The sequence below is a fragment of the Mirounga angustirostris genome, unplaced genomic scaffold (assembly GCF_029215605.1).
Source record: "Mirounga angustirostris isolate CCGP_5_RB_7025 unplaced genomic scaffold, mMirAng1.0.hap1 SCAF_15, whole genome shotgun sequence".
NCBI lineage: Eukaryota > Metazoa > Chordata > Mammalia > Carnivora > Phocidae > Mirounga > Mirounga angustirostris.
The window spans coordinates 8,534,062-8,550,623 of record NW_026991723.1 but is presented as its reverse complement, the minus strand read 5'-3'; the positions used below and the strand labels follow the sequence as shown (position 1 = coordinate 8,550,623).

Below are 16,562 nucleotides of genomic sequence, written 5' to 3'. Positions count from 1 at the left end.
TGGGGTGACTTTTTACCTCCCATGCTACCCCCCATCCACACAACGCTGCACACGTAGGCTGCCATCCCTGAAGGTCATACCCATTAGCCACTCGGCTGATTAAGGTTGCGCTCAATTTTATTCTAAATGGAAATTTTTTTCTTGAGATAAAACATAAAATGGATAAAGATGGGCTTCAGATCCAACTTGGAAAGACTTAAGCTTGAAAAATAGAGAATTCGAAGTTACTGAATAAGAGGTGGAGAGTCAGAACATTCTGGTTGTAGCATTCAAGGCCGCTAAGCTCAGGGAAGGGCCAAAGAGGAGGAGCCTGAGCTACAAGTTACAGTACCCCAAACCTGAGGTGGCAGCTGAAGGTGGTGAACTCCCCAAAGCTGTGTGAAAATGAAGGACCACGGGAACAAGGGAGGAATCTTTCAGACATAGCCGGTTAAGGGAGGAAAAAAAAAAAAAAAAAAGCCAGCCAAGGAGGGTATGACAGGGATGTTGGGAAAGAGATTAGAGACGAGGACCAGGGCTCTGAAGGTGGACTCTGTGTCAGAAAATCATGGCAGACCCTCTCCACACCCCCTGCTAGGAGGAATGCCAGGGACACACAACAGGGAAGCACACTGAGCAAGCTCCCAGAGGAGAAGATGCTCGCAAGAGAAGCTGTTTGCCTCCCAGCCCCTCTGTGACCTACTCTCTGCCCCGACCAGCTTTCCAGCCTGTCCTTGTTTTGATACTGATCAGGGGAACCACCGTGATGGATGCCCTCATCGAAATTGCTCAGCACCACCACCGGGCTCCCTCTCCCAGTGGGGCGGCGCTGACTTGGTGATACTGTCCGAGTTGGTGGGAACAAACTGCCAAAGTCTGAAGACATAAAAGTCAATAACCTTGCCTGTCCAGAGAAGAACGGGTGAAGTCAGGACCTACATTCTCCCTCCGCCGCTTACTAAGAAATCAGTACCTTGCCTGTGGGAAGACTATGTTTTCTAGGGCCCAGGGTGTGAGGCCAGGGTTGGCATCGGGAGGGAGGGAGGAAAGAGAAAAGGAGGTGGGTGTGCTTCTAGGCATCACGTGCCCACCGCGACTGTGGCCGCCACCCAGATTCTGAGATTGTTTCCTCATCTGTAATAAATCAGGACACTAATGCTTCCTCTGCAGGTTGTAGAGAAGAAAATGTACAAAAATTCTCACAACATGGGGAATGCTTTAAAAAGACAACGGGCAGCTATTGCTGTCATTAAGAGAAGTGATATTTCCTGACCATATTCTTTGCACCAGGTAGCAGCGTACCTGTTGGCATAAATTACCTCATTTAAGCCCCGTATCGGCACGATGCGGGGGGCATTGTTATCCTGGTTCCAAGAGGTACAGTTATTAGCTCAAGGTCACCTGGCTGGTACGCAGTGGCCCCAGCTGTCACCCCCAGATCGGCTCCTCTCCGAGGCTGCTTCTAGTGGACGACAGGTTTAGCCAGGTTTCAATGGCCCCAGCCAGGTCATTTGGCAGGAACACTGTCATTTCCCTAGACTCTTTTTTTTTTTATTTTATTTTACTACATTATGTTAATCACCATACATTACATCATTAGTTTTTGGTGTAGTGTTTCATGATTCATTGTTTGCGTATAACACCCAGTGCTCCATGCAGAAGGTGCCCTCCTTAATACCCACCACCAGGCTAACCCATCCCCCCCACCCCCCTCCCCTCTAGAACTCTCAGTTTGTTTCTCAGAGTCCATCGTCTCTCATGGTTCATCTCCTCCTCTGACTTCCCCCCCGCCATCATTTTTCCCTTCCTACTATCTTCTCGCTTTCTTTTTTTTAACATATAATGTATTATTTGTTTCAGAGGTACCGGTCTGTGATTCAACAGGCTTACATAATTCACAGCGCTCACCATAGCACATCCCCTCCCCAATGTCCATCACCCAGCCACCCCATCCCTCCCACCCCCCACCACTCCAGCAACCCTCAATTTGTTTCCTGAGATTAAGAATTCCTCATATCAGTGAGTTCATATGATATATGTCTTTCTCTGATTGACTTATTTCGCTCAGCCTAACACCCTGTAGTTCCACCCACGTCATTGCAAATGGCAAGATTTCGGTTTTTTGATGGCTGCATAATATTCCATTGTATAAACATACCACATCTTCTTTATCCATTCATCTGTTGATGGGCATCTTGGCTCTTTCCATAGTTTGGCTATTGTGGACATTGCTGCTATAAACATTGGGGTGCACATACCCCTTCGGATCCCTACATTTGTATCTTTGGGGTAAACACCCAGTAGCATTTCCCTAGACTCTTACATACAGCCTCCCTGTTACTGAGCTGGTCCTGGAGGTGTTGCTCTGGAGATGGTCTAGGTCACCACACGATTTCAGCGGCACCTGTCAGGAGCTTGGATGTATCAGGTTCTGCTCTCCTTACTAAATACTGCTTTTAAATTGTTCCACTGACAACTCAGAGTTCCTTCCCCTTGGATTTGTGCACAATCAGTACCAGTTTCTTAAGCCACACATCTGCCCTCCTGCACAGACAGACACACACACACATACACACACATGGAAAGAGCAAATGGGGTCCTGGGTGTATTTATTTCTATGTCTGTGTGAATGTCTGCAGCTTAACTTGTTCCCTTTCAACACCAAATTCATGACCTACATTTGGAATCCTTCCCAGGGTGAGGAGGCCCCCTCACCCTTCATGATTTCTTTGCATAACTAACGTATGTCTTTGTAACCTTATCAGAACCGTCCTCCTGTTCTTCAGTAGCAGACAACTGTTCATTTCCTACCTGTGAAGTTACCCAGTTGTTCTTTTTTTTTTTTTTTTTTAAGATTTTTTATTTATTTGACAGTGAGAGAGACAGCGAGAGAGGGAACACAAGCAGGGGGAGTGGGAGAGGGAGAAGCAGGCTTCCCACCGAGCAGGGAGCCCGATGCGGGGCTCGATCCCAGGACCCTGGGATCATGACCTGAGCCGAAGGCAGATGCTTAACGACTGAGCCACCCAGGCGCCCCATGTTCTTTCAAAATCCACTGAAAGCTTGCCTCCTTTGCTTAAAATGGCAAAAAAGAATTTTGTTTTTTGCAATTAAGGTACTAAATTTACAAAAATAAATCATAACCCCAGAGAAGTCCGATTTTGAACCCAGGCCCCTGATGTTAGAGCCCTGCTCACACCCACCCATGCCAGCTAAGTACCATTTGAAACAGTAGTGGTTAGGAAGTAGACTAGCAGTTACCAGGGCTGGGGAAGGGAGATGGGGAGTTAATGCTTGATGGGTCCAGGGTTTTAGTTTGGGAAGACAACAAAGTTCTGGGAATGGATAATGGGGATAGTTTGCCCAACATCACGAATGTGCTACATGCCACTGAATTGTGCATTTAAAAGTGGTTAAAATAGGGGCGCCTGACTGGCTCAGTCAGTGGAACATGTGATGCTCGATCTCAAGGTCGTAAGTTCAAGCTGCATGTTAGTTATAGAGCTTACTTAAAAAAAAAAAAATCTGGGGCACTTGGGTGGCTCAACCAGTAAAGCATCTGCCTTTGACTCAGGTCATGATCCCAGGGTCCTGAGATCCAGCCTCACATTGGGCTCCCTACTCAGTGGGGAGTCTGCTTCTCCCTCTGCCCACCCCCCCCTACTCCTGCTCTCTTTCTCTCTCTCTCTCAAATAAAATCTTTTTTTTTTTTTAAAGATTTTTATTTATTTATTTGACAGAGAGAGTGAGTTAGCGAGAACAGGAACACAAGCAGGGGGAGTGGGAGAGGCAGAAGCAGGCTTTTTGCCGAGCAGGGAGCCCGATGCGGAGCTCGATCCCCGGACCCTGGGATCATGACCTGAGCCGAAGGCAGACGCTTAACCGACTGAGCCACCCAGGCGCCCCAATAAAATCTTTTTTTAAAAACACTTTTTTTTTTAAAAAAGTGTTTAAAACAGTTTTATGTTATGCATATTTTTCCATAATTAAAAAAGAAGAAGAGAAATAAATAGTGGTGACTAGTTGTATTACAACTCATTTAACTCTGCCAAGCCTTGGTTTCCCCAATGGTGGGAGCAGTAAGCCCTTCCTCAGAACAATTGCTGTGGCATGAGGCCCTACCATGTGGAATGCACACAGCCCCATGCGTGGCCCACTCAAGTTCAGCCTAGTGTCCTTCCCTTTGCTTTGCCCACCACTGACACCTTCACTCATTTACTCCTCAGGCACAGCTCGAGGGGTCGGGGAATGGGTGCCCGAAATGAGATGCTTGTCTGCTATTTAAAAGTGTAGCAGGTTGCACATTGCCAGCACTTAATAGGTGCCTAATGAATGTTTGTACAACTAAATTAGATTGAATAGCTAAACCACAAGGAATGATAAAAGGCAGCCAATGCCCTATTCTGAGGCGGTTCCATGTATCAGGATCTCTTAATTCACAGGGGATATAAACAATATTTGTTGTTGATGAGGCAACTCTGTGGTTCACTTGATTTCACTCCAGACTTAGACTATTTTTTAAAAGCTGCCTTTTTATGTGCAGTTTTACTATCTTGAACAACTGGAACCAAAGGAAATGGGCATTTGGGGAACCATCTATAATAAAGGAAATGACAGTAATAGGTACAAGAAGCAAATTCACAGGGTAAAGCTACTTAATCCCCAGTTGGGGATGTACACTGAAATCTGAAAAATGGAAATAGGCATTAATTGGATCCACCTTTCATTTTTAAGTTTACACAGAGTCTATATAGGCATGAGCATTATAATTAGGTGATTTCCATTATACTGCTTTTAAATTCAGAGCAAGGAGCATAAAACTTTATGCCACCAATCTACAACTTCTTAAAGTACACAGTCATTTCATTTCACATTTGGTTATGTTCGGTGACAAAACAAGAGACAAGGGCAATGAGAAATCATAGAGGGAAGAGACATATGCACGCAGAGAGGAAGAAGGGCAGAGAAAACCTAGCGTGATTAAAACTTCTCTGTTGGTTCTGAGGGAAATTCAAGAGGAAACTACTTTTGTCACACCCTTCTGTTACCATTGTCCTCTGTCACTGTCACTTGATGTCCACCTGTTCTCTGTCCCTGAGAAAGGCTTCACCATTTACCTGGATACTCAAGGGGGAACCTCTTGCATCCCAGAGACCCCGATCCCCTCCACAACTGCTGTGTTTCACTGCTTCTCATACCTGCACATGTTACAGACCGACCTGCCCACCTGTCTCTCTACGGGCACTACTCACGTGCAGGCTACTCTCTCTCACCTGGATGGGAAAATTGTTGCACATCAGCTCTTTGAACCCTATACCATAATCTATGCTCCTGGCAGTGAACTCTCAATGGCAAACCTAGTTGTCCTGGCTGAGAGTCTTTAGTGTCCAGGAACAGAAACTCACACAAACAGGCTTAAGCTCTAAGTAGGGAATTGTATAACACATACAATATGGTAGAGTTTTCTTCTCCTTCAAGACCTGTCTCCTATTTTGCAAGGTTCAGTGGTATTGTCTGGGGAGAAGAAGGGGAGCAACTTCTAGGACTGGTAAAGGGAAGCAGAAATCAAAAAGGCAACGTGACCCCAAGCAGTGAACATCTGATCCTGAGCAGGACACTTGGAGACAGCTGGGGTTCTGGCAAACTTCCAAGGCTGAAATAGCCACAGTCCAGGTTGGCCATGGGGGAATGGCCTCTTAGCTGAGCAGGGTACAAACTGCAGTCCCTCCCATGATGAAGAGCCACGATGTCTGGATAGAGCATCTGCACCAGGGGCCCCACCCAGCCACATCACTGAGGATAAGACTGGCCATGAGAGGGAGAGTCTGCCAGACAAGAGGGGAAACAGCGAGCCCCCATGCTGCAAGACAAGAGCAAGCAAGCTGCCTTTCTGGACACTGGTAAACATCTAGAAATGTCTGGACATCTAAGGGGAAGAAGGTGGCAGAACTACTAGAGAGACAGAGAGTGGACTTCCTGCAATTTAGGGAATGTGGGTGAGACTGTTTGATTGCTTGTGTCAAGTGTTGGCATGGCCCAGTCAGCTACAGTCAGGAAGATGCCATGAGGTAGTTACAGCGCAGCTGCTGGTGAGTAGAAGGGTGGAGGTCATCAGATGAAGGGGATGCAGTCTATGACAACATCCAGAATAACAACCACATCCATCTCTCCCTGAAACCTTCCAATCCCCATCCCATGAGCTACACCAATAGTTCTCATACTGTAGCCACCCAAAGAGACTCCTGCAGAGTATTAAAACACAGATTCCTGGGCCCTACTCCTGAGATTCCGATCTGATAGTATGGCTAAGACCAGAGAATTTGCATTTCCATGGACCACAACACTTGGTAGTGCTCATCTGTAGGATACAGTCCAAGGTTTGGAACATGATCAAATAGGTCTCCACACCTGGTTCTGACACCCTCTTTAGTATTGGCTGTCACCACCCCATCATTCACTTCATGGTCTGGCACCCAGCGCATGTAGCCTGGTGTTGGGAAAACACTAGAAGAATTTGATTCCAAGGCTCTGTCTGCTCTTCTTCCAACCCCCCCTCAATTTCTCCCAAAGGAGGAAGAGTTGCTTTGAGCTGGACTGACTCCAGAATATTTATCAGGCCATATTTGCTAGCGGGTGTGTGTCTCTCTCTTCTGTCTATTCCACGTTGAAGGGTCAAGACCCACCTCATCATGAGGAGAGGTCTGGTCAGACTGCTCAGTCTCATTCTCCCTCCCTTCCACTTAGGCATCAGAAGTGGTAGGTGGGCCTTTAGGAAGGACAGGCCTGACTCCTTTGTTTTCAGTCTCTCTGCAACTCTCCATGTTTCTCTCCCTCTCTCTCTCCTGCATTTCACACTACCAGCCGGTCCAGTATGATCCACAACATTCAGATTTGCACAAAAAAGCAAGATAGAGGATTCTCAGGCTTTGAGCTAGGACACATGCTCCCATCCATCTTACCAAGTTTCCAGTATTGGAATTTGGAGGAAAAATCCAACCAACAATCAATAATTAAAATGCTAATTTTCCAGAGTCATTGTTCTTTATTGCAAGGGCCATGCATCTACCTCATCAGGAGGATAGAATTCAGTGTTCCTGGATCCCCTGGCCTCTATGCCATCACAGTATTAACAAAACCGCACCCCTATTCCTTACAGGGCCCATCTCATAGCCTGGTGGAAAAGCCTGGGCCCAGGCTATTGGTAGTCATGTGTCTATTCCGAGCCCTCCCCCCTAACAGTTCCTGTGCCTTCTTTCTTCCAGGGTCCAATAGGGATTTCAACCCCCCCTCAAAGTGTTGTTGGGAGGTGTGAGAAAAACTTTTCAAGTATTTTTTTTTAAAGATTTTATTTATTTATTTGACAGAGAGAGACACAGCAAGAGAGGGAATACAAGCAGGGGGAGTGGGAGAGGGAGAAGCAGGCCTCCCGCCGAGCAGGGAGCCCGATGTAGGGCTCGACCCCAGGACCTGGAATCGTGACCTGAGCCAAAGGCAGATGCTTGACGACTGAGCCACCCAGGCACCCCAAAACTTTTTAAGTATTTTGACAAGTATGAGACCTCAGCCATCTCTGCTATGGTCTCATCCTTTTCAAGGAGCACTGAGCCTGAGTCTAAGTGCTTAGCACAAAACTCACAGTCTGGTTGCTCCTTCTTGGTCAAGTACCTATTCTTATCCTCATGACCTTCTTCCAAGGCAAGAAAGTCAAATCCAGAGCCCAATGATTTTCATCCTCTGTTCACATTGTTTTCCTCAGTATGGCAAAACGTTAACCATTTATCTTCAACCCCTAACCTAAAACAGGACTGGTCTCTGTCTGCTTAGTCCAAAATGTATGAACCAAGGATCCCTGCCTTCTGGACACGTGGCAAGTAGGAATTCGCTGATGACGATATGTTACTGACTATATAATGAGACCTTCTTACAGCTGACTAGTCAGCATTAAATCTATCCTGGGGTGGACCAGTAGGGATACCATCCAAACATCCTCTTGGATTCACAGCTGTCTCAACAAGCACATTTCAACAACCTCCTTTGTTGCCTCTTCTTGTCTGCCAGTCCCCACGTTGCTACTTCCTGTGTGGTCACATGGTACTTCATGAGGCTACGAGCCCTGATACATACCCCACAAGCCTTTCTACAAAGAAAGGTTGATACACGCCGGCTCAGTGTTAACAGAGTTTCCCATCAGGGTGGGCTCACCTTGTAGCAGCCTCCACTTCACGATCCAGTGCAAACTGAAAAGGCGGGAGTGGGCCCCAGATTGGACAGAAACTAGCTTTTATAATATACCGGACACTCACAGGCTTCGTCTTATCTCAACTTCAAAACCACCATGCAATTTGGGCAATGTTAGCTCTTTTTATCAGATAAGGAAACAAAAAAGGGAGAGGTTAAGCAACCTTGACTTAGTTGGTCACACGGTGTCAGAAACCGGAATTCAAATTGACAGGTATGATCAATCGCAAGGTCATTTGTCAAGATAGGAGTACAGAGGCATCCTTTGTTGTATGTTTAAGCACAACAGCAAAACAACCAACAAACCTACTTGCATCCCTGTCACAGGTATGCCTGTTTGTCCCATCTGTCTCTCATCAGCTTCTTCAGAAACCGTGACTTCCAAACCTTCACAACAACAACATTCCTTATGTCCACCACCTCCAAGGTCCTACACTTTGAACATGTTGTTGTCTACTCTCTTTCTGTCTTGGAACTGGGCAGGGACTCTTCCTCTGACACACTGACCCAGCAGTACCTGCCATCCATAGGATTAAAAAAGCAGAGGAGTGGAGAACTGAGCATTGAAATTCTATCACGAAACAGTGTTAATGAACGTTGATCACAGGACTGTGGCTGGGGGGTATGAGTTGAAAGGATAATGCAAATAAATTCCTAAAATCATTCACCCATATTCTTATGAAATAGTTGACAAAGCAGTGACTCAAGTGATTTAAACTGACATGCTGCAATTGTCCAGCAAACTATTCCAAAAACAGGTTTGCATGAAAAAAGAGGTCATAGATAATGGGACTGAACAGAATCTGGGACAGAGGCATTCCAAAAACCCAGCTTAGTCCCCGAAACTCATCAATCCCACTGCCATCTGCCATGGCATCCTCATCTCCAAGCCACGGTTCCCATATCTAGCTGTGAATGAGCATCTTCCCCAGAGCTTTTAAAAATGCAGATTCTCAAAAAAAAATAAAAATTAAAAAATTAAAAAATTAAAATGCAGATTCTCGGGGCGCCTGGGTGGCTCAGTCGTTAAGCATCTGCCTTCTGCTCAGGTCCTGATCCCAGGGTCCTGGGATCGAGCCCCACATCGGGCTCCCTGCTCGGCGGGAAGCCTGTTTCTCCCTCTCCCTCTCCCCCTGCTTGTGATCCTGCTCTCACTGTGTCTCTCTGTCAAATAAATAAAATCTTTAAAAATAAATAAATAAATAAATAAATAAATAAATAAATAAATAAATAAAAATGCAGATTCTCAGATCTTGTGTCGGATCTAAAGAATAAGAATCCTTGCAGGATTCAATACCTAGGAATTGGTATTTAGTTGACTTTTAATTATGTATTATTAGTTGTTTCTAATGAAGCTAGTCATTCCAGGAACCAGCTGTTTTAATGGACACTGGCCCACAAGGCAACTTTCTGGATGAAAAAAAAAAAAGTCCTCTGCAATTTACATCAGACTTCCTTGCTGTTTGAAATGCTGCTGGGAGGTCTGAAGACGTCTTCCGTGGCGTGAAAGCATGGGCTCCTTAGTACAACCCACTTCTGCTACCAAGTCCCATGAGTCACTTGTTTTTGTTTTTTGTTTTTTTTTTTTAAGATTTTATTTATTTAACAGTGAGAGAGGGAACACAAGAAGGGGGAGTGGGAGAGGGAGAAGCAGGCTTCCCGCGGAGCAGGGAGCCCGATGCGGGGCTCCATCCCAGGACCCTGGGATCAGGACCTGAGCAGAAGGCAGACGCTTAACGACTGAGCCACTCAGGCGCCCCACCACTTGTTTATTTTTAAACATCTTCTCCATGTAAGGAAATGCCAATAATTTTGTAGCCTAGTATTTCAATTTGTATTCTGGACCACAAAGGAGGCAACACTCTGCTGACAGACCTATCACATTCCCATGAAGACACTTATATGAAGGGAAAGTGGGATCCCCACACCAGCTTTCCAAAAAGCTTCTCTCTATTCACAAGCAGGTGTCACAGCTAAAGCTCAAACCCTGGCTGAGATCAGCAATAAAAGAAGGACCGTGAGCCATTTAATACACTTCCTATTCCCAAAGCTAGGTTTTTGCTTAAGTAAGCAAAGGCTTCTGGCTGGCGCCTCTTTGTGGGATAGTTACATCAAATAATATTTGCATAGCACTTTACAGGTTCCAAATCACTCTCCATTTCAATACGATCTTGCCTAATGATCAGAATAACCCAGAGAAGTAGGTGTTACTTCTTCCATTTAACCCACAAAGGCTGAGGCTCAGATGAGCCTACTCAAGGTCACACAGCTAGGAAATGGAAAAACAGGATTCGGAACTAGGTCTTTTGATTTCAAGTCTTGTCGGGCATCAGTCCCACTTTCTAGGCCTAACAAGTACTGTTGAATGAGTAAATGAAATGGGGATGGACAGATGGATGAGTGATCCTCTATGAAAGAAACAGAATAGTAGAGATTCAAACTAACTTTAGTTTAAGATATAACCCACACAGGCGTCAGCACCTAAACAAAAACTCAGCATTGGAAATGGGTAGCCAAGCAGAAACCTGCAGTGTGAATTTGCTAGCTGATCTTCTCTCAATAGAACATTTGTCAGGAATTTCTCTTCTGAGCTGTCACATAGGTAGAATAACATGGCCGAGGCTCTGCAACCAGGTAGCCCGAGTGTGAATCCCAGCTCTGCTGTTTACTAGCTGTGCAACCAAGGACATGTTACTTGATTTCTTTGTACCTCAGTTTCTTTGTCCACCAAATGGGAATAATAGTCATACATAACCTATGGAGTTTGCTGAGGAATTTAGAAATTAGCTCTATGTAATGTACATAGTTGTACATTGAGTCGTCCCTGGCTCACTGTAAGTTTTCAGGTGCCTCTTTCATACTAGTAGAAATATCTGCTCATACATTATTATGTCTCACCTGTAATGTTGTGGATTACTCACTAGATTTTAGGTTTTAGTTCAGGGCTAGTTTTGTACTCTCGCACATGGAGATCTGCAACCCTGACACGCAGCTGCCCTAGGGGAGGAAGAAGGGAATTCACACTTGCAGAGGGAGTTGTGTGTGCCAGGTACCAGTGAGACCATTTACACGCACCATCCCACTTGATTCTTGCACCACCCCACAAAGCAGCTACCGTGGCCCCTGTTTCATAGATGAGAAAATCCAGGTTTATGCATATAAAAATATGCATAAACCCTACCTGGTAAGTAGAACAGAAGATGAGACCCAAGTCCTCCTCATTCCCAAGCCCTCGTTTTTTCAGACTATCTCTTGTTCAATACAGATATGAATGCTGTCCTTACTCAACTCAAACTACAACCCCATGCCTTCTCCCAAATCATGCAAAAGGTCTCAATTTAACTCCAGTCCCAGGACAGCTCCCCACGGCCTGGAGGGACCACCACTCGGGAACATCAAACAGCATAGGAAGATCAACCACCTCATCCCTCATAGTATGAAATCAGTAAGACAGTTGATAAATTTTACCCTAAATACTAGTGCATATAGGTATGTTGTTCTGTTTTGAATGGTAATAATTTCAATGGCCTAAAGCAAGCTGAGGTTAATCCTGAAGCTAGGAGTAAATATTTAACTGATTTTGTTCTGTGCTACGAATAACATCTGTGAATATCATATCTGTATATATCTGAACCAAGTTGTGTGCAGAGAGGTTAATAGGACTATATTTACGGAATACAATTTTTACAACTGAAATTCACATTTTAACAAGGAAAGAAAGAAACAAAACCAAAGAGCATAGGAAGATCAACCACCCCATCAAGCCACCATCAAACCAACACTTTCACTCAACAACAAAGGTGTGTCATGTGTTACAGTATGCAGAACACTGAGGCCGACAACAATTCTCACTTAGAAGGGGACTGTGATGATTGGGGTCTAGCAGCTCTTGCCACAGGGCAAACACTCAGCTGCCAGCAATAAAAGGCAGTGGAGCATAAGATTTAAGAGCATGGACTTTGGGGATGATTGTGTTCAAATCCAGACTATGTCACTTACTAGTGGTGTGACTTTGGGCAAGTTATTGAACCTCTCTGTACCACAGATGCTCTCCTGTGAACTGGTATTAACAAAAGTGCATACTTCCGGGTGCCTGGGTGGCTCAGTTGGTTGGGCGACTGCCTTCGGCTCAGGTCATGATCCTGGAGTCCCAGGATCAAGTCCCGCATCGGGCTCCCTGCTTGGCGGGGAGTCTGCTTCTCCCTCTGACCCTCCCCCCTCTCATGCTCTCTCTCTCTCTCATTCTCTCTCTCAAATAAATAAATAAAATCTTTAAAAAAAAAAAAAAGTGCATACTTCCAAGGGTGGTTGGGGGATTAGAAGAGCTGATATAAATGAAGCCTTAGAACAGTGCCTGGAACCCAGTAACTGCTATATAACTGGCTGCTTTTATTGTTACTATTAAGAGAATCCGGGGTTGTCATTGGAGAGGAAAAGGGTTGGTGACACAAGGAGAACCATTTACATAAACTACTCATGGGGTTTTATACCGATGCAACATTTTTTGGAGGTGATTGAGCAATACCCAACAGCATTTTAAATGTTTGTGTCTTCGTGTCTTCTGATTTATCATTTCCATGCAGAGAATGTAAATTGTATCTGTAACTACAGACATACTAGCACAGATACGTGTGTATTCGTGTGTTGAGGGAATCAACTAAGAGTAGCGAGAACTCTCTGACCCTATAAGGATATTCTATCAGAAACCTAGGATCAGTCCTCCAGAACACCACACCATCCTTCAGGGGAAAAGTATCAGAAAATCCCCTTAAAATCAGAACAGGACAAGGATACCCACTATCATTATTTCTAGTCATTGTCATACCGAAGACCAAGCCATCTGCACTAAGGGGAAAAATAAATAAAGAATGGAAAGAAAGCCAGCAAGCTGCTTTAAGTGCATGAAAAATGATGGTCTACATAAAACTCATTAAAATCTACAGAAACCTTACTATTAATGCAATTAGTAAGAGAGCTTAACAAGATAGCTGGCAATGTAAAAAGTCATTTGCATTCTGCAAACCAAAAATATAGTTTTTAAGAAGGTGTACTCGTTATGTATTATTCCACAATGAATTATTCCAAAACTTAGTGGCTTAAAACAATAAACCTTTATCATCTCTTACCTCTTACGGTATTGAGGATTAGGAATGTGGGAGTGGCTCAGCTGGATGATTCTGGCTCAGGATCTCTAATGAGGTTGCAGGTTCATGGTGGAGGCTGGGGGCTGGAGTCATCTGAATCCTTGACTGGAGCTGGAGGATCTCCTTCCAAGATGGCCTGCTCATAGGGATGGAGGCTGCAGGCCTCAACCAGGTCTCAGTTCCCTTCATTTGGACCTCTCTCTAAGACTGCAGGAATATTCTCATGACATGATAACTGCCTTCCTGCACAGAGAATGATCTGAAAAAGAGCAAGGAAGAAGCCTTTATGATCTAGTCTCTGAATTTCTCCTGCTTTATTTTTTCCACAGTACTAAGTCTCTAAGTCCATCTCACACCTAGTAAGAGTGAGTTAAACTCCACCTTTTAAAGGGAGGCATTTCAAAGAATGTGTGAACATACTTTAAAGCCACCAGAGACATCATACATAATAGCAGAAAAATCTAAGTTACTTAGGAGTAAATCTAGTGACAGATGTTCAAAACCTTAAAGAGAAAAAATTAAAACTTTAGTGAAAGACCTTTTTAAGTTTTTATTTAGATTCCAGTTGGGGGGGCGGAGCAAGATGGCAGAGGAGTAGGAGACCTGGATTTCGTCTGGTCTCAGGAATTCAGCTGGATAGGGATCAAACCATTCTGAACACCTACAAACCCAACAGGAGATCGAAGAAAAGAATAGCAACAACTCTGAACAGAAAAGCGACCACTTTCTGGAAGCAGGTACCCAACAAGGGCAGATCCGGGGAGACTCCCCTTCTCCCCCGGGAGGAGCGGCACGGAAGTGAACCCCAAGGATCTGCTGGGTTTGGAGACTCCACCCAGGGTCGGGGGCCAGAGATAGAAACACGCGGTCACAGGCCGGTCGAGCACGGGGTGCGGCCGGAGACCAGGGAGACAGGAGTGACTGACGGCTTTTCTCTGGGGGCTCACTGAGGAGCGGGCCCCGAGTTCTCGGCTCCTCTGGGGCGGAGATTGGGAGGCCGCCATTTTCACTCTCGGCCTCCAAAGCTGTACGGAAAGCTCGCAGGGAACAAAAGCCCCGGAGAGCAAACCCGAGCAGATCACTTAGCCGGGAGGGGGCAAGGGCGGGGCAATTCCGCCTCCGGCAGAGACATTTGGAAACCACGGCAACAGGCCCCTCCCCAGAAGATCAGCGAGACCAGCCAGCCAAGACCAAGTTCACCGATCAATGAGAACGGCAGAACTCCAGCGCTGGGGGAATACTGCACATAGAATTCACGGCTTTTTTACCATGATTCTTTAGTCTTTTGAAGTTAATTTTTTTTAACTGTCTTTTTTTTTTGAACTTTTCTTTTTCCCTTTTTCAACCAACATCTTATCAATCCCTTTTTTATAAAACATTTTTATTTTTCATTTTTAGAGTCATATTCTATCCCTTCATAGTAGTCACCCTTATTTTTGGCATATATATATTTAAGTTGTTCTCTCTTTAAAATTTTGAGATACAGTTTCTTCTAACAGATCAAAATATACCCTAAATCTCTAGTGTATGGCTTTGTTCTAGTCTCCTGCCCGATCACATTCTCTCCTTTTTTTTTTTTAACCTCTTCTTTCTTTTTTCAAACAACTTCTTATCAATTCCTTTTATAAAATTTTTATAATTTTCATCTTTACAGTCATATTCCATCCCTTCAACGTATCAACCCTTATTTTTGTACATATATAAGTTTTTCCTTAAAATTTTGGGAGGCACTTTCTTCTAACAGACCAAAATACACCCCGAATCTAGTGTGTGGCACTGACCTATGCACCAGCCTGAGCATATTTGATCATATTCTGGGTTTTTTTTTGTTGTTTTTGTTTGTTTTTATCTTTTTCTTTTTTCTTTCTTTCCCTTTCTTTTCCCCTGGTTTCAGGTCTTTTCTGATTTGTTTAGAGTATATTTTCTGGGGACATTGTTACCCTGTTAGCATTTTGTTCTCTCATTCATCTATTCTCCTCTAGACAAAAATGACAAGACAGAAAAAATCACCTCAACAAAAAGAACAAGAGGTAATACCGACTGTCAGGGACCTAATCAATACGGACATTAGTAAGATGTTGGACCTAGAGTTCAGAATCAGGATTTTAAAGATACTAGCTGGGCTTGAAAAAGCATGAACGTTATTAGAGAAACCCTTTCTGGAGAAATAAAAGAACTAAAATCTAACCAAGTTGAAATCAAAAAGGCTATTAATGAGGTGCAATCAAAAATGGGGGCGCTAACTGCTAGGATAAATGAGGCAAAACAGAGAATCAGTGATATAGAAGACCAAACGATGGAAAATAAAGAAGCTGGGAAAAAGAGAGATAAACAACTACTGGATCACGAGGGCAGAATTCGAGAGATAAGCGATACCATAAGACAAAACAACATTAGAATAATTGGGATCCCAGAAGAAGAAGAAAGAGAGAGAGGGGCAGAAGGTATATTGGAGCAAATCATAGCAGAGAAGTTCCCTAATTTGGGGAAGGAAACAGGCATCAAAATCCAGGAGGCACAGAGAACCCCTCTCAAAATCAATAAAAATTGGTCAACACCCCGACATCTAATAGTAAAACTTACGAGTCTCAGAGACAAAGAGAAAATCCTGAAAGCAGCTCAGGACAAGAGATCTGTAACCTACAATGGTAGAAACATTAGATTGGCAACAGACCTATCCACAGAGACCTGGCAGGCCAGAAAGGACTGGCAGGATATATTCAGAGCACTAAATGAGAAAAATATGCAGCCAAGAATACTACATCCAGCTAGGCTGTCATTGAAAATTGAAGGAGAGATAAAAAGCTTCCAGGACAAACAAAAACTAAAGGAATTTGCAAACATGAAACCAGCCCTATAAGAAATCTTGAAAGGGGTCCTCTAATCAAAGAGAGAGCCTAAAAGCAACACAGACCAGAAAGGAACACAGACAATATACAGTAACAGTCACCTTACAGGCAATACAGTGGCACTAAATTCCCATCTTTCAATAGTTATCCTGAGTGTAAATGGGCTAAATGCCCCAATCAAAAGACATAGGCTATCAGATTGGATTAAAAAACAAGATCCATCGATATGCTGCAAGAGACTCATTTTAGACCCAAAGACACCCCAGGTTTAAAGGGAGGGGGTGGAAACCCATTTACCACACTAATGGACAACAAAAGAAAGCTGGGGTGGCAATCCTTATATCAGACAAAT

General features: G+C 44.3%; 1 long non-coding RNA gene across 3 annotated transcripts in view; it reads right to left on the bottom strand.

The window, feature by feature from the left end:
- The window catches only part of LOC123849318 (uncharacterized), a 49,385-nt gene extending 33,495 nt beyond the window's left edge, over positions 1 to 15,890 (bottom strand). Inside the window, exon 1 of one of the 3 annotated variants that reach the window (XR_006792029.3) lies at positions 13,344 to 15,890. This is a non-coding gene — a long non-coding RNA (uncharacterized LOC123849318). The remainder of the gene's footprint in view (positions 1 to 13,343) is intronic. The other 2 variants (XR_010407809.1, XR_010407810.1) reach the window with 2 other exon arrangements.
- Positions 15,891 to 16,562: the final 672 nt, after the last annotated feature.